The following is a 23,567-nucleotide window of genomic DNA, read 5'->3' as shown; positions in this document are numbered from 1 at the left end:
GCGATCAACGGGGGACACTTTTTGAGTTTTGCGATATCTCTTACCGTGTAAGAGATACGTCCACTTCCGGTCGCCATATTTGATTTTCTAAACTTTTTCGGAAGGGTCGAGAATTTATGATAGGCAACGACAGAACAAAAACTCAGATATTGGAATTTTCTGGCAACTCTTTTTTTCAGTACGTCATTTTTTTTTTAATATTCTGAATTTTTGATTTTTTTTTTGCGAATGTGTATGATTTCTATAATGGTGATACCCGTTCTTAATTTTGAAACTTCTTGACTTCAGAACTGTTCCGTGACCCTCTAATTTTTAACATCCTGCACGAATTAATCCTCTGCCACCAGGATAACGCTGCAAACGGTATCGACAGGGAGGGCGATCGTGAAATTCACACACTATTTTGATGTTTGTGCGATCGATGACCACAGTCTGTTTTCTTTTTGACGTGTTGATGACGAATATCTGTGTGCTTTTAAATCGCTTGGAGTGTACCTAGGAAGTACAAGTCCATGTTACCCTTTGTATGTCTTGTATGCTTCCTAACGTTGTCGAACATGCTGGAATCTTTTTCCTGGTTGTTATCTCCTCCGGTCCGAAAAAGCACAATCACAAATTCTGGCATGTTTAACTGTATGTTGTTGAACTTCGTCGTGCCATCGAATTCAAAATGGTTGCCCGAAGCGGGTATCTACACGAATTCGTAACTGTAAAACTTATTGGATATTTGTGGATTTTTAAAGATTTCCGCTTTGTACTTGAGGTCTTGGTTGGTTTCACATTCTTCCTCATACATTCTCAAGTCCATGCTCTGAATGATGCATTTTGCGGCTTCGGATGGCTTGCAGTCGGCGTTCAAGTTACTGTATCGCATCAAAACATTGTTGTAGTTCGAGTCTCTGCGAAAAGTGATTCTCATATCTGCTTTCTCCTTATAGTCTAAAAATAAACCCGGACGTAGACGCATGGGAAACAGTACCGTGTGATTTTTGTCAAGATTTTTGTTCCCGCTTCGAATCCCCCTACCTGGTAGTAAGTGACATCTGTTTTCGATAGTTTCAATGTTCCCCCTACCGTGGAAGGGGATGATCAACTCTCTCAATGATCTTTCCGTGTTTTGTGACTTCAATTTCACGGTTCGGTTCGTTGAGATTGGGAATGTGCGACGGTTGGAAGGGAAAGATTGAAATTCGTAACTTTCGATTTGCACCAAGATTGGTTATTTATATGTTGATCTCAATGATGGCCGTTGACGTGGCTCCTGCGAAGACTACAACTTCTCCTTTTTCGTTGGTCACTACTAATTCAATATGGTCGATTCTGTTGCGGCGCACTGGAAATTAGATATGTGTCGAGGGCGTTAAGGTGATCGGTCCCATGGATTCTGAATTTGGTTTGAACGTCGCGATGATTCCCGTTTGTCTGTGACTGCTAATATTGTCTGCTTTTATGATCATGCCATCTGCCACGTTGCAGTGCACGTTCAAAGTCTCGATGATCAGGAATATAGGGATTTTGGCACCGAAAAGCTTTATGCCTGGTTCGAGTTTGATGTTGTTCTCGAAACCTAAAAGCTGTCCGATCGTACCCAGGTCCACGGTTTCTGTTGCGGACACCAACTCAACTCTGTGGGTCACGGAATTTTGAAAGTACTCGTTTTGGTATTTTTGTCTCGCAAAGTGGATAAATTGTACTGTCCCGTCATGATGCTGATTTTTTCGTTTCCGATCTTGATGGTGGTGGTGTGTTCGGTCACATTTGGAATCAGGCACATGCTGTAAAAAGCACGAAGAGCGATAGATTTAGGATAGACGATATCGTCGTGCAACGTGAGATTCAAGACCGAAGTTTTGCTTGTGAGATTGAACACTTCCATGATGTTTCAGGTTCCACAATGCTTTCTGAAAATCTTGATTTGATGGGGTATTTATTCGAGACAAAAAGGCGAATATTGAAATGCAAAGATGACCGCAATTGACGTCCTCGAAACCCTGGATTCTTTCGTCGTTTGTAGTAGAGATTGGAAACTTTTGACTAAACCCGATGGTGGAACACCTCCGAAAGAATCGAAAACGAAAGCGTTATTTGAATGTTTTTGATAACATATCCAATGTGTGCCTGGATGTTCGTAATTGTTCAAGTTGCTGACTATACGCTCTATTCTTTTAGCTGTAGAGGGTAAAGAATCTGACATGAAAACTACTCTTAAGTGTTAGATTGACGACTGTTCAATAAGATATTAAATGGCGTGTTTACTGAGTGGTTCTTCTTTTTTTTTAAATCTTGCTCAAATTGTTGATTGTTTTCTCTCTACGCTTTTAACTTTTTTATCCATTTCTAGGTTGTGACGTTTCTGTTCTTTCAATTGCGCTTTGTCCTTTTTCGCGTCGATTACAGTTTTTGGTATGGCAGCACTACCACCTGCTCAACTTCCAACGACTCCCAAAGCCGATAGAATTGCTGGAATGCTGAATATGAAACCTTTTGTGTGAGATTTTTTCTCGAACGCTGCAATTTTTCAATTGAGGAGTGCTGAGTAATAATTTCATTCCATGAGTTTGGACAAGCAATTTTGATTAGTAATCCATCGAGGGCACCCAGAGTTTTCAGATTCGAGTATGGAACTTGGTACACGACAAACTTGTGCTTCATGATTATGCTATGTTATATATATATATTATGACAATAAAAATAATACATTGTCATAACAACATATGAAAATGGTTAGGCTAAGTTCAAAGTTCCACATTTGTGCAGTATCTATAATAATTTAGTCATATGATTACTCAAAATTTATTCGTATAATGCAATTAAATGTCCGAAATTACTATTTAAACTAATTTTATTAAATATGATGTTTAAAAATGCCGATTTGTATATAATGACAAAATTATCAAATTGTGCAATATTTTGAATTCATATTCATAAGTTATTTTTGACTGACAAAATGAAAAAACAAATATTTTAAATCATATGTGTTCTTTCAGACAAGATATGATACATTCAAATTTATAATTTAATTTATTGAAATTATGTACATTTGCATTGGCATCAAAGTTTATACACAAAGGGCAACTCTTTATAATTTTTCAATGTACAATATGATGTCATACTTGGTATTTTGTATCAACATTCAAAAAATGGTAATTGTAATCATTAGATAAGTATATTGTGATATACATAGTAAAATAGCTGTAACAGAGCAAATATGTACATTTACTACACAAACATTCAAACTGTTCAGCACTTATGGACAAAAATATAAAACAAAAACAATTGAAGATAACTCATACTAAAAAAATCTGGCTTGAACTAGTTGCTCTAATACTAGTTGTCTGTGACTTTAGAGGAATCTGATGATGGAAGGAAGATAAGTAAAAATGTGGCTATTGGTGAAGGAGTGATATTTGTGTAAATCTGGATATTTTGAAAGATTATACTTTACAAGTTAATCTTTAATAGTTTGTTTATACTATATAGAGACATTTAGTTGATAACAGAAGCTTGAAAATGCTTTCATAATGGCATAATCTTTAAAAAAGTTTGGAACTTGTGAAAAGTGCCAAGTTTAAAAAAATGGAAGCAGGAAATTATCTGCTTGCATCTGCATTATCAAGCTAGTACATGAATAATGCATTACCTCAAATAAATGTTTTGAGAAATAAGACAAAGTGAGAGAAATATCTTCTAGATTTTGAATGTGAATTAACCATATGTGGAGTTTTAAAAATCGAAGAATGGAAGTCATCTTGTAAACCTGGTTGAAGAAATTGACATATTGAGTTTACTCAGATGTAGAACTGATACATGACAAAATATTAAGAAAAAGAGTTACTCTACCTCACAAGGAGATAATAAATAAATATTTTCTTCATATAAATGTTCTTGTAAACAAATGCATAATTTGACGCTCTTGTAACTTTTGTTATTTCTAGTTATAGTTATATAATAATTATAAAAATATTTATTTTATATTATATGAACACTATTCATCAGCATATGTAAGCTGGTATTCCTTTTCAACATATATCCTTAGCTTCCTACTGAGCTATAACATAGATTTGAATTTTTGACAGGTATATACATAAAATGATGTGCCAATCAAGACTTCATATTTAACCGAGGACATTTATCAAGGTGAATGATTAGCTGAGAGAGATTAGACTGAATTGTCTCTTCGATATTTAGTCTCACTTTCTTCTCTTTTCATCACGTTCCATCGTCATATATATATAAGATTATGAGACGTCAGGTGATTAGTTGAAAAGGTTCAAGCTTATAATAATCTTTGTATTGTTTTGCATCTTGTTCTTGTTTCTGAGATTAGGTGTTTATATTTTTAAATATGTCAGATCCAAAGGGGGATTTCTGCTTGGCAGATGTTATGGCTGCTCTCAATGCTATCAAGGATGGCCAAACAGATCTCAAAGCTAATCAGGAGGATCTCAAAGCTAATCAGGACAAGACTAATGCTCAATTCATAGAGCTGAATGATATTATTAAAACTAGTATCTCAGAAGTCAGAGTATTCAGAAGTGAAATCAAAACTACTTGAACAGAGCTTAGAGAAGAGTTCAAAGATGAACTCGAGGTGGGCGAAAAGACAAAAATGACGGCAGTTATATGTGTGGTACGAGCCCAGTCAACATCAGTCTCGAATAAGTTGGACAAAATAGATGATCTGTCCAGGTTTCTGCAAGAACAGGAAATTGAAAGTGAAGAAGATGCAATTCGTCTCAAAGAACAAAGTATCTTGAAACTAGGAGAGACTTACGAGAGAGATGGCAAAGCAAAAAAAACTGGCTGAACTTATTAAACAGACGAGACTCTTCCTCTGCACCATTAGTAAGGCGAAGGCAGCAAAATTGGTTTGTGCTTTGGTTGACATGTTCTTGGATCTGGAAGCCAGCATTGGCAGTAAAGTTCAGTTGTGCAAGGAGTGCATCGAGTGTGCAAAAAAAAGAAAAAAATACTATCCTCCGGCAGTATTTGGAAGCCTGCCTAATAGCTTTGTATTTTGACACTGGAATGTTTACTGAAGCTCTTCACTTGGAATCGACCTTATTAAGAGAACTGAATAAGTTACATGACAAGAATTTATTGCTAGAGGTTCAACTTCTAGAAAGTAAAACTTACCATGCCTTGAGTAATCTTCCGAAAGCACGTGCAGCACTTACCTCAGCTCGGACTACAGCTAATTCAATATATTGCCCTCCAAAACTGCAAGCATCGCTTGATATGCAGTCAGGCATTCTTCATGCTGCTAGCGAGAGAGACTTCAAAACAGCATACTCTTACTTCTGTGAAGCATTTGAAGGCTATGATAGTGTGGAAAGCTCAAAGGCCTTTACTGCATTGAAGTACATGCTGCTGTCCAAAATAATGTTGAACACGCCAAAAGATGTGCAAAAGATCATAAGCGAGAAACTGGCTCTGAAGTATGCCAGAAGTGCAATTGAAGCTATGAAGTGTGTTGCTCAAACAAGTCATAAAAGATCTCTGGCAGACTTTCAGGAGGCTGTGGGTAAGTTTAAAGAAGAATTGGAAAATGACCCAATTGTTCGAGCACATTTAGACAGCCTTTATGACACAATGTTGGAACAAAACATTTGTCGAATCATCAAACCTTATTCTCGTGTTCAGGTGGATTGTGTTACAAAATGCATTAAGCTATCTGTGAACCAAGTAACGAAATTTTCACAAATGATTTTGGACTATAAGTTTCACGGTATTGTAGACCAAGGTGAAGGGTTGTTTCCCCGAAGTGTTCCAAATGTCCAGTTGAAGGATAGAATTAGGAAAGGTACCAAACTTAAATTGAAACACATTAATAAGACTGTTTTCACCAATTGTCCAGGTGCAAGGAGGAAAGTAACAACCCATCCTAAACATGTTCGTAAAAGAACATTCAGGCAGCGATGTTTGAAATTATGGAGGAGAAAATTTTGTCTAGAAGCATTCCATGCATACTCCTCACATATTTGTACTTTGACTGTGATAGCATACTTGATCATGCATCGTACACATGTACGCAGAAGATGTCACGATGATGTCATGAAGATAAAGTTAACTTCAAAGTTGTAATGTCGTAGACTTACATTTTAATCATTTGATTACTTACCTGTAATGTATCTTTTCAAAGGCATTGTTGCAGTTTGCAGACATGTCTTACTATATTATAGCAGATATGTGACTGAAAATTACTTGATCGGTAAAGATTGTTACATACTTATAATGCTTATCATTTATGATTAAGTTTAGAATTACAGTAATATGAACTATGAGTGTTGTAACATTCTTATGTGGTTGCATATATTTGGAAAAAGTATGTTATGAAACATACATAGTTTTATTAGTATGTGAATTTGAAACATACAGTTTAGCAAAATAACTTTATTGTGTACATGTAACATCTGATACGAAGAGTTATCTTGAATACTTTCACTATCACAGTATCAGTATATGTTTTAGTTTGGGTATTGTCGATGGAGTAAGGTCAGTGGTTACATAGCTTGACATGTTGTGCCATGAATATAGTTCTGTTTCAATGCTGAAATAAATAAATCACAAATGCAAACCTTAAAGTTGAAAAAATATTATCAAAGATTCTTTGTTTAAAGGAAAGATTTACACTTTACTTTGTTCTGTGTGAACATAAAGTTAAACATTGTGGCCTAAGGACAGGTTCACATGCTTCCGATATCATGTGAAGGATAAACATGGTGACTTCAAAGTGTTAGAAGGGGATGTTGAAGAAACCAAAGACAGGTTTCATCCCAACACAAAAAAGTCTTGGAGCTTCAAGCCTTAAAAGGTTCAATATAATTATTTGGAATTTAATATCCTTTACCTCAGATTGCACTGTGATGGTAGGGGAGTAGTTAGAACACTCACACCCGATGGTAACCTGTTGTCTAGGTGGAGTAGTAGAATATTAATAAAGGGGTTCATGCATATTTATTCACTTTGTTCAGCAGACTGATTCTTCTGCTGGAATACACTGTTAGCAATAAAGGTGCGGTAATTTGGGCACACATGTTAACATTTGACCACATGTAAGCTGACAACTTATTATGATAGTATACCCATCTGACTTTCAAAGCTTTTTAATTTTAACAAATATTGATTTGCTATACATTCTGAAATATTGTTGCAGGATAATTTAATCTATACTTACCATCCACAGAGTAAAGTAACTCTAAGGGTTGGTTGGTTGAGAGTTTCTTATAGACTGAGTGTCAAGGGTGGTTTATAAGACCTCAGTTCTTTACTTTTTTTAATTATTCATATATTAATATTGGCATGAAATGGCTTATGCTAACATGTTGTTTATTTTGTTGGTTTGAAGGACAAAAGATACTGCTTCATTTGACAACCATACCCATGAGGGTTGGTTGGTTGAGTTCTTCTCTTAGGATGTTGGTTAAAGGTGGTACTGAGAGTCACGGTACTTTGTGCATATATTTTCTTTTGTCGGATGTCAATGTCAAAATTTTCTCACTTTTCATGCTTCTTTCCTTGAGTCTGAAACATTAGTTCAGGTATGAAGTATTCCTCTGTAGAGTTTGCCTTAAGTTAATCTTCATGATCCGACATTGGTCCTCATTCATATTTCTTGATCCTTAGTTGTGTTGAACGGTGGAAAAATTTAATATAACAAATATTCTTTGTTTAGAGTGCAAAAAATGTATAATATAATGTGATTGCATGTGCATAATAATTTTGAATGCTAAGATTTAGCTTTGGTTTGAAAAATATTTACAAGAGCAAAAAGATTCCAAGAGTTGAATCGTAGGATCAAATAGGAATGAACTTGACAAGGAGCAAAGAGATTCACGTGTTGATCTAAGCTTAAGTCAAATAGTTGGTTCCTTTAAAATGCTAGAATGCATTATGGGTCCAAAATGTGTTCACAAAGGGCAGAATAGGAAATTTGAGCCGTGACGCTGCGAGTTCAGGAACAACAGTTAGTTATGATTTCTAATTTTTGTGCAAACATCATAATTTATACATTTCTTGCATGAATTCATTTGCGATGTAAGAAATCTTATATTCGGTACTCCGTAAATCTGAGGATCATTGCTTCTCAATACAGGGACTTACATTTTTGTCTTTTTAGCCGATGTTGCCAGATGAATGGATCAATTCCTAATGGGATATTTAGATCTTTCATCTACATGTAGAAAATTATTATTAATATATTTTTTGGCTAAATAAAGATTAATATAGAAATGATGCTCTCAGGTTGAGAATGAAGTTCTGAATGGTGCTTCATGGGTTGATAATAAATAATAATGTTATGTAGGTACATTGTTTATGTAAAAATGGTTCATGTGGTACTTCACTAGATAATAATTGTTGGTATGTCGAACTTGAATTTCATTTTTTCAATATTATTATGTACTAAAAATTCATTATGCATAGTTGCACTGTATTGGTTCATGATGAATAAGTTCTTGTTGTATTGTTGGAAAACAAATATTCAGTTACACTCAATTGATTATAATGCTGAACATGAAAACAGATGTAAATATAGAGGCATTATATTAATTATTATATGTTAAATGTCTCAGTAGTGCTCAGATCTGTTGTGGGTTCGTCCCTTGTTGAGCGCCAGTATGACAATAAAAATAATACATTGTCATAACAACATATGAAAATGGTTAGGCTAAGTTCAAAGTTCCACATTTGAGCAGTATCTATAATAATTTAGTCATATGATTACTCAAAATTTATTCATATAATGCAATTAAATGTCCGAAATTACTATTTAAAATAATTTTATTAAATATGATATTTAAAAATGCCAATTTGTATATAATGACAAAATTATCAAATTGTGCAATATTTTGAATTCATATTCATAACAGTTATTTTTGACTGACAAAATGAAAAACAAATATTTTAAATCATATGTGTTCTTTCAGACAAGAAAGATATGATACATTGAAATTTATAATTTAATTTATTGAAATTATGTACATTTGCATTGGCATCAAGGTTTATACACAAAGGTCAACTCTTTAAAATTGTTCAATGTATAAAATGATGTCATACTTGGTATTTTGAATCAACATTCAAAAAATGGTAATTGTAATCATTAGATAAGTATATTGTGATATACATAGTAAAATAGCTGTAACAGAGCAAATATGTACATTCACTACACAAACAATCAAACTGTTCAGCACTTATGGACAAAAATATAAAACAAAAACAATTGAAGATAACTCATACTAAAAAAATCTGGCTTGAACTAGTTGCTCTAATACTAGTTGTCTGTGACTTTAGAGGAATCTGATGATGGAAGGAAGATAAGTAAAAATGTTGCTATTGGTGAAGGAGTGATATTTGTATAAATCTGGATATTTTGAAAGATTATACTTTACAAGTTAATCTTTAATAGTTTGTTTATACTATATAGAGACATTTAGTTGATAACAGAAGCTTGAAAATGCTTTCATAATGGCATAATCTTCAAAAAAAGTTTGGAACATGTGAAAAGTGCCAAGTTTAAAAAATTGGAAGCAGGAAATTATCTGCTTGCATCTGCATTATCAAGCTAGTACATGAATAATGCATTACCTCAAATGAATGTTTTGAGAAATAAGACAAAGTGAGAGAAATATCTTCTGGATTTTGGATGTGAATTAACCATATGTGGAGTTTTAAAAATCGAAGAATGGAAGCCATCTTGTAAACCTGGTTGAAGAAATTGACATATTGAGTTTGCTCAGATGTAGAACTGATAAATGACAAAATATTAAGAAAAAGAGTTACTCCACCTCACAAGGAGATAATAAATAAATATTTTCTTCATATAAATGTTCTTGTAAACAAATGAATAATTTGACGCTCTTGTAACTTTTGTTATTTCTAGTTATAGTTATATAATAATTATAAAAATATTTATTTTATATTATATAACCACTATTCATCAGCATATGTAAGCTGGTATTCCTTTTCAACATACAAGGCACGTCCAGAAAGTAAGTTCCGTTTGGTAATAAAATTAAATTGTGTACAGATACAGAAAAGTTATTTATTGCACAAAATTCTACAACTCTTAAACTACTTTTCCACATAACTGCCGAAATTTTGCAGGCATTTTTCATAGCGTGGCACAAGTTTTTGTATACCTTCTTCATAGAAATTTGCCGCCTGTGTCTTCAACCAGTTGGAAACAGTTTCTTTCAGCTCGTCGTCATTGTTGAAGTGTTGACCGCCAAGGAAAGACTTGAGATGTAGCGACTTTCATCTGTTCGATATTTAGTCTCACTTTCTTCTCTTTTCATCACGTTCCATCGTCATAATATATATTGGAAAAAAAATAAACTTTTTTGTGTCACTCAGCGAGTTGATATGATCGATAATATTATTAGTCTCTGTGTTCGATGTGATCTGATATAACTTCTCGTATGTGATTTCTCTCTGGGGCTATGAGTTTTGAGAATACTTCACGTGATATGGCTATTTATATATTGTGGGAGTGGAAGAAGACAGTTCGCGCTACGGACAACGCAATGAGATGTACGATGGTGCTACCTGTTTAAATGTTGGACCTGTACCAATAGTCGGTGTATCGTCTCATTCCTTGTCTCGCCTCGTGAAGCTCACCCAATCTGTTTTCCAAATTTTCCCCTGCAGTTTGAAATTGGATGTCGAGATCTTGCAAGCTTTTTATGGCGCATATTTTTTGAAGATGCTCCATGAAACTATCTTGAATTGTGGTCGAAATTCCGATGTTATTCTAGTCAAGTCGACGATTTTTTAGACATCCTCGTTACCTCTGTCGAACGTGGTAGTGAATATTTTAAGCAGAAGTTCGGGAGGAAGTTAGTTATGGAAGACTATCTCATTTTTCTTACGCAGTGTTATTTATAGACCCCCTATCAATTTACGTTTTGTGTTCATGAAGACAGTCGTTCCAAAAGCTACAACCCGTTCCCTCAGAGAAGCGTCTCTGCTTATGAGTCTCCCGAATGCTGCATATTCCAATTTTAAATCTGCTTCGTGACGTCCATCTAGATTTGTTTGAATATTGTAAGCGAGGTCGTGATCTTTGCATTCATCGTCCAACGGATTCATTCCCCTATCTACTTTTTCCAATCTTTGCTCGAGTTTGGTAACCGGTCCGCAGTACTTATAACCTGGGATATGCATTACGAAGGGTAATTTGTTTATAATGTTTCTCACGAGTCCCTTGCTTTCGGCCACCATCCAAAATTTAGGTGGACGAATGTTGATTATTTTGAAAAGGTAAACAATTCCATTACTGTTGTTCACGATGAAGTTGGAGATTTTAATGCTGATCATGTCTACGATGCCTACCTTTTCGTTGTGAAAGTTATGATTACCTACATTTTCTTCGCCTGCTATGACAAGTAAATAATCCACGAGTTTCCTAACGTCGTCCACCAACACGAATTCCTATGGCAAAGTGTTGTAGCGTTTGACACAGCTTCCGCTTTTTATATCGTTCCAAATAGGTTTGATAAGATTTCTGTATTTCTCTCCGTTGCTGGATTTCACTCAATTCTGAGTGGGGTTGTTGTTTCGCTACAGAGCATCCGATAATATTAAAATGACCGTGTAACTTTGATAATCTTCGTCCGTGTAATATTTAAGATACTTTTTGTTGATGATTTCCCACAGTCCCACCGTACTTGGGTACCAGGCACGACTATTTTCTTCACCTAAATTAACTTTTACGTCGTCTTCTTCGAATGTGCCTTTCGATTTTCCAATTCTTCAAATCACTCCTTTGCTATTTTCTATGCTCGGGTACAATCCGAACACCTCGCCCTATCAAATTTTACGGTGCTCAGGTAATTTCGTGACAATGGACCCAACTCGATTCTATCCGCAGCGGATGAACTGCTTCGTATGGCTTGACGTTTCGGTGGTGGCGGTTGACTAAGTTCGAGAGGAGTGTGAATGCCAGAAAGAGGCGTGGATGGAAAATCAAAATAATTGCGAGTGAAAGAGGTACGAGTTCCGTGATGATATCCTTGTTCTGGTCTGCAACATTTTTAATCTCATTACCGAGACCGCTTATGGCGTTGATGATGGTTGACACTCGCGCTTCTTATCTTCGTAAAATCCACGATTATCAGATTTCCAACCGTTGAAGCGTTTTGCAAGGTAATCGTGCAATTTCAAATTGTCTTCGATTTTTCGTTTTCCTATTTTTTTTAATATGGGTTTATTTTAAACATTGTGTAACGTTGCAACATTTACAAAGTCGTTCATTTTGTGTCTGTATTTTTCGTTGTTTGGTTTTCGAGTCATATCGATTGTAGCAAATCTAAAATCGTCACTGTTCCAGCAAGTAGAGCAGAATTTTGAAAATTGATTATAGTTTTAATCTTCTCCTACATAGCCATCACAGACATGTTTATGATCAGTGAGATCGTGACGAAGCAAACTAATAAAATTAGCATTATCGCGTAGTCACTGTTTGAGAATTTTGGAAAAATTATGAGCTAAGTAAAATCAATCTATTCCTCTGTGACGACCCGGAGTGAAAAAGTTGCGAATTTCATTCTGGTTTTCTAAAATTTTATCGTCGAGTAGCAGTACCGAATTTTCAAGAAAACGTTCGAGTGGTCTTATTTCGGATTCGAAATTAGCTGTGCCCAGTCACTCGTACAGTTTCGTAACTTACTGATACTTCGTTTGCTCCAAACGTTTGGAGAACACATACAGGTGTCTGTTTTTCCAATGTAACCAATTAATTGCTCGGTGAAAATTGTCCACCAGTAATGTAAGTTTTCCAACAATCAGAAGGAGCGAAGACAACGAATGTTAATGGGTAGCAACAAACAGTTTTTCTTTTAGTTTTGCATTACGAAATGGGTAAACACTTAACAACGTTCCACGATCTAGTAGAATCATTTCGTTTGCATTGATCCAACTCTTTTCCGGAAGTCCCAGCCATTTGACGTAACAGTTCTTTAACTTTTTTACGCTATACTTTTTCGATGAGATAAGTGGCGAGGTATTTTGTTTTAGAGAGTTCCTCTTCATAAAACTTACCTTTCAAAACTTCTTTGCTATTATCTTTTTTATGTAAGTGTGACGGTTTCCAGATAGAACTCGGACTACAGTATAAAGTTCCGTACTCCAATTTCTAGTGAAGATTTTTTCGAATGTACGTTTAAATTTGCTGAATACCACCTGTTCTCATACGTTATACTTTGGTTTTTTGGTTGTGGGACGGTGCTTAGGACAATAAACCGTAGAAATTAAACACTGCTCGTCAGATGTAGTGACGTCTACGGGTTTTATACCTATCGTGCTGTGAACTGTGTGATTGTAATCATTTACGAGTTCCGGCAGAATGTCGACCCATTTGTAATTACACTGAAGCGTGAACCGTTTCCACATGTGCGTTTTTAAGATTTGACTGAAACTTTCCACGTTATGTGAATGAAGGCAGAATAATGCCGAATGTTATGTTTTTGAATGAATTGCTGGAAGACGGAATTGCAGAATTTTTTTGCGTTGTCCGTTTGAAGGAATCATGGTCGTCTGCTACTTAAATTGAAAATTGTTTGAATGCTTCCAATTTACAAGTTCCCGTTTTGACCTTGAGGAGTAGAGCCCATGCGAATATTGAAAAAGTGTTGATGACGGTGAGGAGGTACTTGTTGACCTTGTTGATTTTATGTAAATTCTTCAAATTTCCACTGCTCATTTCGACGAGGTTACCTTGCACAAATCGTCTATGCCTCTTGTCACCACCGATAAAGGTTTGTAATTGCGACGCTCTGGTTTGTGCAACTCGTTCACTATAGCCTTCCTACACATTGAGTGAGAGATTTCGTTTGAAGAGAATGACTTCCGTGATTTAATTTTTCGAATGTGGCACTTCACTTGTATTTTGAATAAAAAGTTTATCTCCAGAGTCCACATGCAAAACTGAAAGATCTTCATCCTTATGTATTTCATATACAGAATGAGTTTCATCCCAGAATGCTAAAGCGATTAACCCTGCCTTCTGGGCTCCGCTCTTACTTATTAATGTCATTGTAGGAATAGCGAGATGTTTTCCATGAGCACAGTATGAATATTCCTGTATTTGTACAGTACCGTCGATTAAAAATTTGTAATATGGCGAAGGTCGAAGTTCTTTGCTGGTTTAGTATGCTATTAATTTCGATAGATTGGAAGGATAACAATTTGGCAATTTTAGTATCGACAGTAACAATATATCTGTGAATTTGTCCCAGTTTATTTTCTATGGGTAACATTTTCTCGACGATATAATCCATTATAGACGAAAATGATGGTTTGATTTTTATTTCAACATTGAATAGTTGGTAGTTTTCGTTCAGTTCTTGTAACTTAGATCCGAAAACAACTGGCGTCGATTCCTGAGAGGCAGCATTGGTTTCGTGAACAGCAACCTGTTCTCTGATACTATCTCCAAGTTCCTGACGATTTTCTAATATATTCAATTTGGAACTTTTCACAGTAAGGTCGTTTAGTATGTTTCTCATCTCGATAATTTGCGTATGGAGATCGATCACACTCTTCGATGTCAGTAACGTGGATATCATGTCAAGAAGTGAAGAATTTCATCCCGAATCTGTTCTGTATTTGTCACTTGTGTTTCTATCTGTTTCAGTATGCGTGCAATATTTCTTATAATGGTGCAAAGTTCTTGCGAGGTGGCAAGAGCACCTACTGTGTTTTCGAGTTTTGATATTTTGCACATCACTAGAGTCGTATATGGTCGACACCGCCGCTTCAACTTCTGTAAATATTCGTTCGATGGACACTCGTCTGCAAAGTTTTGAGATCAAGCTGTATGTTGTCCAAGTCATGATGAAAATGGTTAAGATAAGATTCAACTTTCAAATTTTCTGCTGAACCGTAGTTAACGTGTATTGAATACAAATCAGCTGATTTTGGAAACTCTCTATAAGAGCATGGATACTTTTAATTTCGCCATTAATGAACTCCAAATACGCCTCGAGTGTAGCAATCGTAGTTTGAATGTGTTCAAAATCTTGGTAGGCCTCTAACTGAAGCTCAATATTCGCTACACTCTTACCGATAACTTGCAATTCGTTGCAGGAAGGTAAATCTGTAATGGTGTCTTCCAAAAACTGCAATTTACTCTTAATTTCTTCTAGAGTGTTATGAATTGCTTCCGTTTGAAGCTTCTCTTTGATACGTTCTTCACTTTCGATCGTGGAAAATTCATCACGTAAGTTAGAGATGGCGTTATGTAACTGTTCAACGTTAAAAGCATCTTTAATATGGCCTATCATGTTTTGAAGTTCGGACAATTTTTTTCTAGATTGTATGTTCGCTCTTAAAGTTAAAGCTTCAATTTCTCTAGATCTTTCGTTTGAAGCTACTGCAATTTGAACAAGTCGTTCTGAAGCGAACCAACGCTCAACTGTATATCTTGCACGTTTTCAACCGACGGAAGAGCAACATAATTTTCTAACAAAGCACATCGCTTCTTAACTTTTTAACCGTGACATGCTGCATAAGTATCACGCTGGCATGATCCACGTTCCTCGTGTGTCCATAAATCTTGTAATGCATTTTATATTATTATGGTTACGTATTTATTTATTATCTGATACGTGATTCTCAATTCTCTGAAGAGAGGAATTTTTCTGTCTTATTCTCCGAGAAGCTCTACATACAGGCAATCGTCGGCGGAAACGTCGTACGTGGTAGAGGAGTCCATTCTATCGTGCTTGATTGGGTAAATGTTACTCCCTGAGGATATTTTGATTTCTCCCGCATTCTCCGAATTCACGATTATTTGAATTTTCCCACCGATCGGAATCTTGTAGAAATTGAGATTATTGTTGAAGACGTAAAACGTTTCGTCATCGTATTTTGTCCAAATGCTGTTTCAGGTGAATAATTAACAGACCGTTGAATTTAGATAATATTGAAGGTAAGAGGTCGAAATTTGGTTGTACAGTTTCCATGATGATTTGCTTTCTGAAACCGAACAAGTTCATAGGCATGGATATTTATTTTTTTGTATGTAAAAAAATGTCTCTTTGTTATGATTTAATGGATGATTTTTTTTTTTATTACGGACGTTTGCTACATTTTTCTTCTTTCAAACAAGGCAATGTTTGAATACCGCGCGACAGGATGCATCTCTTATAATCGCGAGCATCTAGTGTAACTTTTCTAATTTGGTTGGTGGTGAGTACGTGATCAACACTTTGGATCTTATTTTTCCAATCGTAGCATTGTCGGCTGCGAGTGTTTCAACAAGGCCCTGTGCATTTTGAATACTTCGACTTCTTTCGATTTTGGCATAAATTAGAGCTGGTCTGTTGACTCCACAATAGATTTTATGTTCGACAAGTTTGTCTGACGCAATTTGACGTGCGCAGTAATTGACGTAGTTGCGTTGAACACCATCATCGAACGTGGTTAAGCATTTTGGACAAAGTTCGATGTGGGTTGTGTGCTTGGTTGTTTGACTTTTGAACAATAGGGAAAGTGAACGAATAAGACAGTAGTGATGAACATCGTCGTTGGAAATGAGAAGAAGATTTATTGCACTAGCATTGTCGTCATCAATATTGCTTATTCTGACGGGATGTACGACATGTTTATCTGATGTATAGGAGTACACGTTTATGACTAAGCGATTACCTTCCCCGTCTCGCGTCCGTGTTTGGAAGTTTGATATATCTGTTATTGACACCGGGTATTCGATGCCAGATATGGTATTTAGCAGCTCATCTAAATATTGCGCGGAATGACCAACTCGCTCTGGATTATTTGACCAATAAACCGGATGCAGAGCCGTTAAGATGAACCAAAGATAGAACTTTGCATCATTATTTTGAATATTCAGCACAGCCCTCTTATGTTCAATGTTCGGTGGACGGGGCACATAGCTGGATGCGCGAAGAGGTGAGAATTTGTTTAAATGAGCGATTAATGTGTGAGGACTTGCACATAATGACCAACCTGATCACTTTGCCTCGAAATTATCGTGTTACTTAACCAGTTCGTTCAAAAAATTAGAATAGAAGTCGTCCAAATTATCGATGTGTGCCATATGAAGAACTTGAGTTTTGTTGTGTGATAAAATATATTCGTTGTTCCATCGGGTTTATCATATTCAGAAAATAGATCAATATATACTTTAATGGAATTATTTTCCATTTTATTTTTCAGAACATTTACTATAGATCTTTTTATTTCACTCAAGAAACTAAGAATGTCACGGCCTTGTTCCGACGTAAGAGAGACATCCTCGAGCTTAATTTGATTTAAGGTAGAAGCTTCAGTTCCTGCATTATCAATTTTCCTTTTTTCCTAGAGATCCGTCGATAGTTTGCAAATTTTCAGAAGCCTATTTACATTAGGAACGCTAACTATCTTTGCGCATTGAGGACTGGGCTTAGAAGGTAACAAACTATTTATTCCTATACCTGTTTCGCTACACCTTGTCCTTTGTAATAATCAATTGTTTCTTGAGATTAGCTTCTCACAAGTAACGCATTTGGTTTTATCATTTCTACGAGTCAAGCTGGTCGATGCCTTTTTATAATATTTTTTTATACACTCTCTAGGCAATCACAAAAATCAAAGAGAATAAAAAGTCAAGTAAACAACACTAGAATTTTCAGGTATGTTATTTATAGAGAATTTCTTGGGGACAACAAGTAACGCCTTATGAGGTCAAAATTCAGTCTGGTTGAATTCACTGGGAGAAACACATGAAACAACTTCAAAAGATGTTTTAATTGATAATTGATCGAATGTATCTTTAAAACAAGTTAAAGAACTATGATCGGAAGTACGGTAGATTTTTAAGGTATGTTATTTATGGAGAATTTCTTGGGAACAACACGTATCGCCCGATCAAGTCAAAATTCAATCTGGTTGAATTTACTAGGAGAAACACATGGAACACATTCGAAAAAATGATTGAAAACAAATTATTACACAAAGGTTACAAGGATGGCTAAAATTGCAGGTACGTTATTTATAAGAGATTTTCTGGTGATGACAACACATCCGAAAGAAAATAGCAAAATTCGCCTTTGGAATTTCACCAAACCATTTTGCATGATTCCACGACACCCCTTAATCCACGGTATCGTCTACCCTTCTCCTCTTTGCAATTCGCATCTTTCCATTGCTTAATCCTAGGATTAGCTTTCTTAAAGACGAACTTTGGAGAACATGCGGTTTACGATATCATGAATTAAATGTCGTATCTAGTGAAATACGCCGGCATAAGCTAAGTTCATGTTGCTAGAAGGCCTTCATCGTTGCAAGTCACCTAACCCATTACACTAAGAAAAAAAAATGTTGACTTACTGAAAAAAGTTGACAGAATTCCAACATCCGAAAGTTCCAACGTTTTCCAACATCATAGTTTTGCTCATAGATGGGTCTGTCGTCGCCTATCAAAAATTTTCTACACTTCCGAAATTAAAAAATGGCTGTATAATTTATCAATACAGGGAATTTCTCCAATTTGTTTCAATTTTCGGATACTTACTAATTTTGACCTCCTAATCACGAATCTGCAGTTAAAATTTGGCGCTCACGTACAGAAATGATGTGGAATTAACACCGGTATGACACTACTGTGGTAGTCATATTTGATGTGCACAAGTGAGGTTCGGTATTCGTTGCTTGTATTCGTTGCGTGCTTGTTGCTGTGTCTACAACGTTACCGCATTGTTACTTTTTCATTTGTGGATCATTGATGGTGGAAGAATGGTTTAGGGAAGAATGGAGGCGGAAAGCAGTCAAAAGATCGTTAATGTGGTGCATGTCTCGTTCCGCGCTCCAGATTTATGTTCTTTAAACTTAGCATTACATAATGTTCAAAAAAAAAAAAGGTCCGAAATCGAGGGTGTAGAAATAAACACTTAATTTAGATTATTTGTCTATTTCCACTTGTGAGCGCAAAATTTTAACTGCAGAATCGTGATTAGGGGGCAAAAATTAGTGAGTATGCTGAATTTCAAACAAAATGAAGAAATTCCGGGTATTGTATGGCAACGGTGTGGTTCCTAGAGTGTTGTAGGAATAGTTATACCAATTGCATGGAGCGTTCATTTGCATGTGAGAAAATGGAGTCTTCATTAAGGATTCAATGTTTGTTCCACGATTCATTGACGGTAAGTATAGGTTACGTTAGTTAGAATAACGGAAATATCTGTAATTTGTTTGAAATTCGGTGTACTTACTAATTTTGATCTGGTAATCATGAATGTGGACTTACAATTTGGCACTTATTTGGAGGCAGCCGAATCCGGCCAATTTCTAACATGCCTTTAAAAGAGACTCGATAGTGAAAACCGGGTAGCCGGAGCGGAGCGTAGGCGGGGCCGCGGTTGGGGGCGGTAGGTTAATTACCCCATGGGCAGAGCCTGAAATCTGTGGGAAATTTGAAATCAGAAATTTCAAACGGCAATATCTGAACTTAAGTACGCTATACATTGGTAAATAGTTCTTCCCGTGCTCCAAATTTATGTTCTTCACAATTAGCATCAGATAATGTTCACATAAAACAAAAAAAGGCTCCAAAATTGATGGTGTAGAAATAAGCACTTAATTTCGATTATTTTGCATTTTCTACTTGTGAGCGTCAAACTGCAGATTCTTTATTAGGTGCCAAAATTAGTGAGTATAATGAATTTCGAACAAAATGGAGAAATTCCCGGTATTGTAAAATCTCTCCAAAATGGCGACCGGAAGTGTCAAGAACGGTAAGAGATAACGCAAAAAAAAAAAAAAAACTCGAAAAATCTCCTTCGACTACCATGTCGAATTCGGCAACGTAAAGTACGGGTTCAAAATTTGGTGGTACTGATGTCAAGGGGTGGGCCAACTGTTGATTTTATTTTTCGATTACTCATAACTTTCGAAAGGATGATCGTAGAAAAATGGGGTTTTCTATGTTAGCATGGTCTCGATGTCCTTGCGTGGACGAAATTCAAAATGGATACGGGAAATCGATGTGTATGAAAAACGGTAAGAGATAGCGCAACAATAACTCGAAAAATTCGCGGCGTTGACCCCCTATCGATTTTGGGACCATAGAGTACGCGTAAAAAATTTGGTGGTCCTAAGGTCAAGGGGTCTAGGACCAACTGCCGATTTCTTTTCCGATCACTCGTAACTTTCGAAAGAACAATCGTAGGAACATATTTTTTTCTTTGCATTAGCATCGGCTGTCCTCCCAGATTTCCGAAATTGAATATGGCGACCGGAAATGGATGTATCAAAAACGGTTACACTTGGTTAAAATATGTTTTCTGCGAATTAGCAAGTACGTGAATACGTATAGGTCAACTGTTTCTCATGTAGGTTAGTTTAGCACGTGAAAGGTCGAAAAAAGTAGGTCAAAGTATGTGTCCAGCTCCTACCGTTTCATACTACTACAATACATAGAAGCAGACATTTCTACGTACGTACGTACTTCAGTCCGTAAAATATCCTAAAAATAATGACCTCGTGACATATTACACCTGGAGTTAAGGAGAACGATCTGTATGTTATCTAACTCGTAAAAAGATCGTAAGAAAGTGAACAGGTTAAGTTATATAGTGGAACCACGAGCAAAACAACCTGCGCAGACCCGCGACTCCTGTGCAACGTACCCCCGCGAGTAGGGGAGAGGGAGAGAGGACCATGCTTCCTTATGGCCAGAGGTGAAGGGGAGAAGGGAAAGCTGCGCGGGGACTTTTCGTCCCAAGGTTTTTTTTCCTTGTGGTCGATCTATATCACATAAGATCGTAACAAACCTACAAAGGATGAGATGGAAGAAACAGAGTTGCGGTGAAAACCGTATTGAAACATCGTTGAACGTCATAGTATCCACAAAAGATCGTTATAATATGATACAACTGAGGCTAAATCCATATAAATCGGGGATACCTACTTGGGATGACTTTGAACATACCAAATTACACTACGTATGATTTTAATATAGCAAAGAATCATTTCTACATTGCACTCAGGATCTCGTGTGGAATATGACAGAATTGAATGTTATCGTCTCCAATTGAAGAAGTTAAATATATGTGCGCTTCTTCCCCCTCCATAAATCACGCTCCAGTCAGTCAAGATCTGCTGGCCTTTGCAGTTAAACAAAGAAAGTCTGGAAGAGCTGTGGCATTTACAGTTGCACCATCCTCTATTGTAAAACCTTTGGTATTGAAGTGAAAAAATGAAAATGGGCTAAGGTGCATCCCGATGGCGAAGTGATAGAGTCCTTACCTTGTAACCAATGGTTCCAGGGTTCCATATTCGGTGGAGGCACATAGTTATTCGGATACAACTTTAAAATGTTGGCCCAGTCCTGATTATCCTTACTGTGAATAAATTGGACTTCAAAAACCAAATAAGATCAATTAATCAAACCAAACGTCCAAAAGGAAACCTCATTTAAGGTTTAGGATTAAGATTCGAAACGTCATTTTTCCCACAGTCCTGCAGTTAACCTCTTGCACGGGTGTCTGTGGAGTGGACGAAGGAAAGCAAGTCTGGGCAAGTAGTGACTCCATGTAACAAGAACAAGAATCACAGGCGAGGAACGGGATTGTGTAAGGTGGGAGGTTTCGCACCTGCCACTCGCTTTCTCCCCTCTTCTACCGTTTCGAGCGGTTTTGCTTCAGAGAGTACCGGGATAGAATATTGGAACTCTCGCCAGTCGGATAATCCGCTCTTGCAGAAATATAAACAGTGAATCTTTGAACAACGCTCGTGGTTTTTCACGATTCGAATTGGTATTCTAACCACCCTTAGTTGCAGGGTGAACATGGTCACACTGGGGAATCAGGCAAGAAGCTTGCCAATGACAAGATCGTTGCCACGGTCCCTTCAATATTCCACCTTATGAATTTCGAAATCCATGTGTGATATTGAGTGCCAATTTTAACATGAATCAGAGCAACTTTGCTAAACTAACCCCAACAATTCGCACCAAAATGGCTCTTAACTTTGGTGTAAACAAGATTTCGGCATTCCAGTTTTCCGTATTGGCTATTCGTTAAGAATTGTAGAGTTCCTATTCACTCGTGTTGCTTGCGTGATTGAATGAGTGATTAAATTGGTTTGATTTTATTTGATTTTCTGCAACTTTCGCTAACTGCGAAAATCAGGCTGATGAAGTAATGGCGTGAGATGTCGTCACGAAGTTTATGAAGGCACACACACAATGAACACCCACGTCCAGGTGGTGAATCGAACCTGTAACTCCTGGTGTTTAGCGCGATGAGTTAACTACTCTGAAGACCATTCATTCATATTGCATGACACGTAGAAATTGATAGATCCTAGCATCCTACGAAGCAAGAAAGTAACTTGGAATATCATAATACACTTGAAAATAACAAACACAAGCTCTTGAGAATACCTAAAGCTTTTTAAGGATTATGACGCATTTTCTTCTCATGGAGTAAGAGAAGTATTTCCGTAAGCATGTAACGAGAACATCATTTCGTTATATTTTCATTTAGAGACGCACTCCGAACAAATATGTTTTTGTGGTAATATGCAAACACGCAAAATATTTTCAAGTTATCTGTTAGTTTAAGGGAAGGTAGGAGTGCAGTCAAATGATTTGAATCAACAAGACATTCAAAAAAATTGAAATTAAATTCAATTTTTTGTGAACCTGGGAGAGCCTATAGAAGTTATAGAACAACATTTTCATCAGATAAAAGTTAACGGTTTACTTATAGTATTTTACACAATTTTCTTTAATACAAATTATTTACTAAAACAATATATTTTCATTTCTTACAAAATTTTCTCATAATATTGCCGGTAGTTTTAAATCCTATTCGATTCATAATGTGTGACCATAGCTGGAATTCAGGTTAGACTGTGTCCAGCCGGATCATCCTAAGGTTTCTAGACGCTTCACTGGTCTTTCTAGTTTATTTAAAAGAAAAAAATGAAGTTTAAATTGAATACCCTCCCATCTAAGATTCCTTTTGGAGTCAGAACGTACAGGGAAAGGAAGGAAAATATGAAGTTCGAATGCACATTTCACCCCAATGAGTCTATTGAACTTAGTTCATGCAGTGTAATTTTACTCTTGTTTGAATTGCTACATAACACAACTTAACAATCTAAAGTTAAAACAACACATTTCCTATATTGAACTCCAAAGTGTTACTTTATCAATATTACGTGAGTCATTTTTAGTATTTATAATTGGAGATATGGAAGGACTGAATGAATATATTGAAGGAACTTCCCTTCATGGTTGGAAATATGTTATAAGAAGGAACTTTACTGTCTTTGAAAGGTAAAGGGGAATGCTCATAGTGTAGTCGAAATATTTGTAATAGTTAGCAATATTAATTGATCATTATACATTATCTACACTTATCATACCACTACATATCGAGAAGGGACCTCTTCTATCGTCTTCAGGTGGATTTATTTATTTACGGTGGTGTGAATCGAACCTACACCGGACTTGTGATATTTACTAAAGCGATTTAACTAACTACTCCATGGCGATCTCCCTAATTCTGTACTAACATTGCGTCTATTTATGCTACTATTACTATGTATAATGTTCTGGG

The 23,567-nt window shown here is 36.2% G+C and overlaps 1 pseudogene; it reads left to right on the top strand.

Moving 5' to 3' along the window:
• The first annotated feature begins 4,609 nt into the window (after nt 1-4,609).
• Nucleotides 4,610-6,084, top strand: LOC146002959 (26S proteasome non-ATPase regulatory subunit 11 pseudogene; annotated as a pseudogene).
• Nucleotides 6,085-23,567: the final 17,483 nt, after the last annotated feature.

This window comes from Lepisma saccharinum, chromosome 19, assembly GCF_977018435.1.
Source record: "Lepisma saccharinum chromosome 19, izLepSacc3.1, whole genome shotgun sequence".
Lineage (NCBI taxonomy): Eukaryota > Metazoa > Arthropoda > Insecta > Zygentoma > Lepismatidae > Lepisma > Lepisma saccharinum.
Note: the sequence above shows the minus strand (reverse complement) of the source record. Positions and strands in the feature narration are given on the sequence as shown.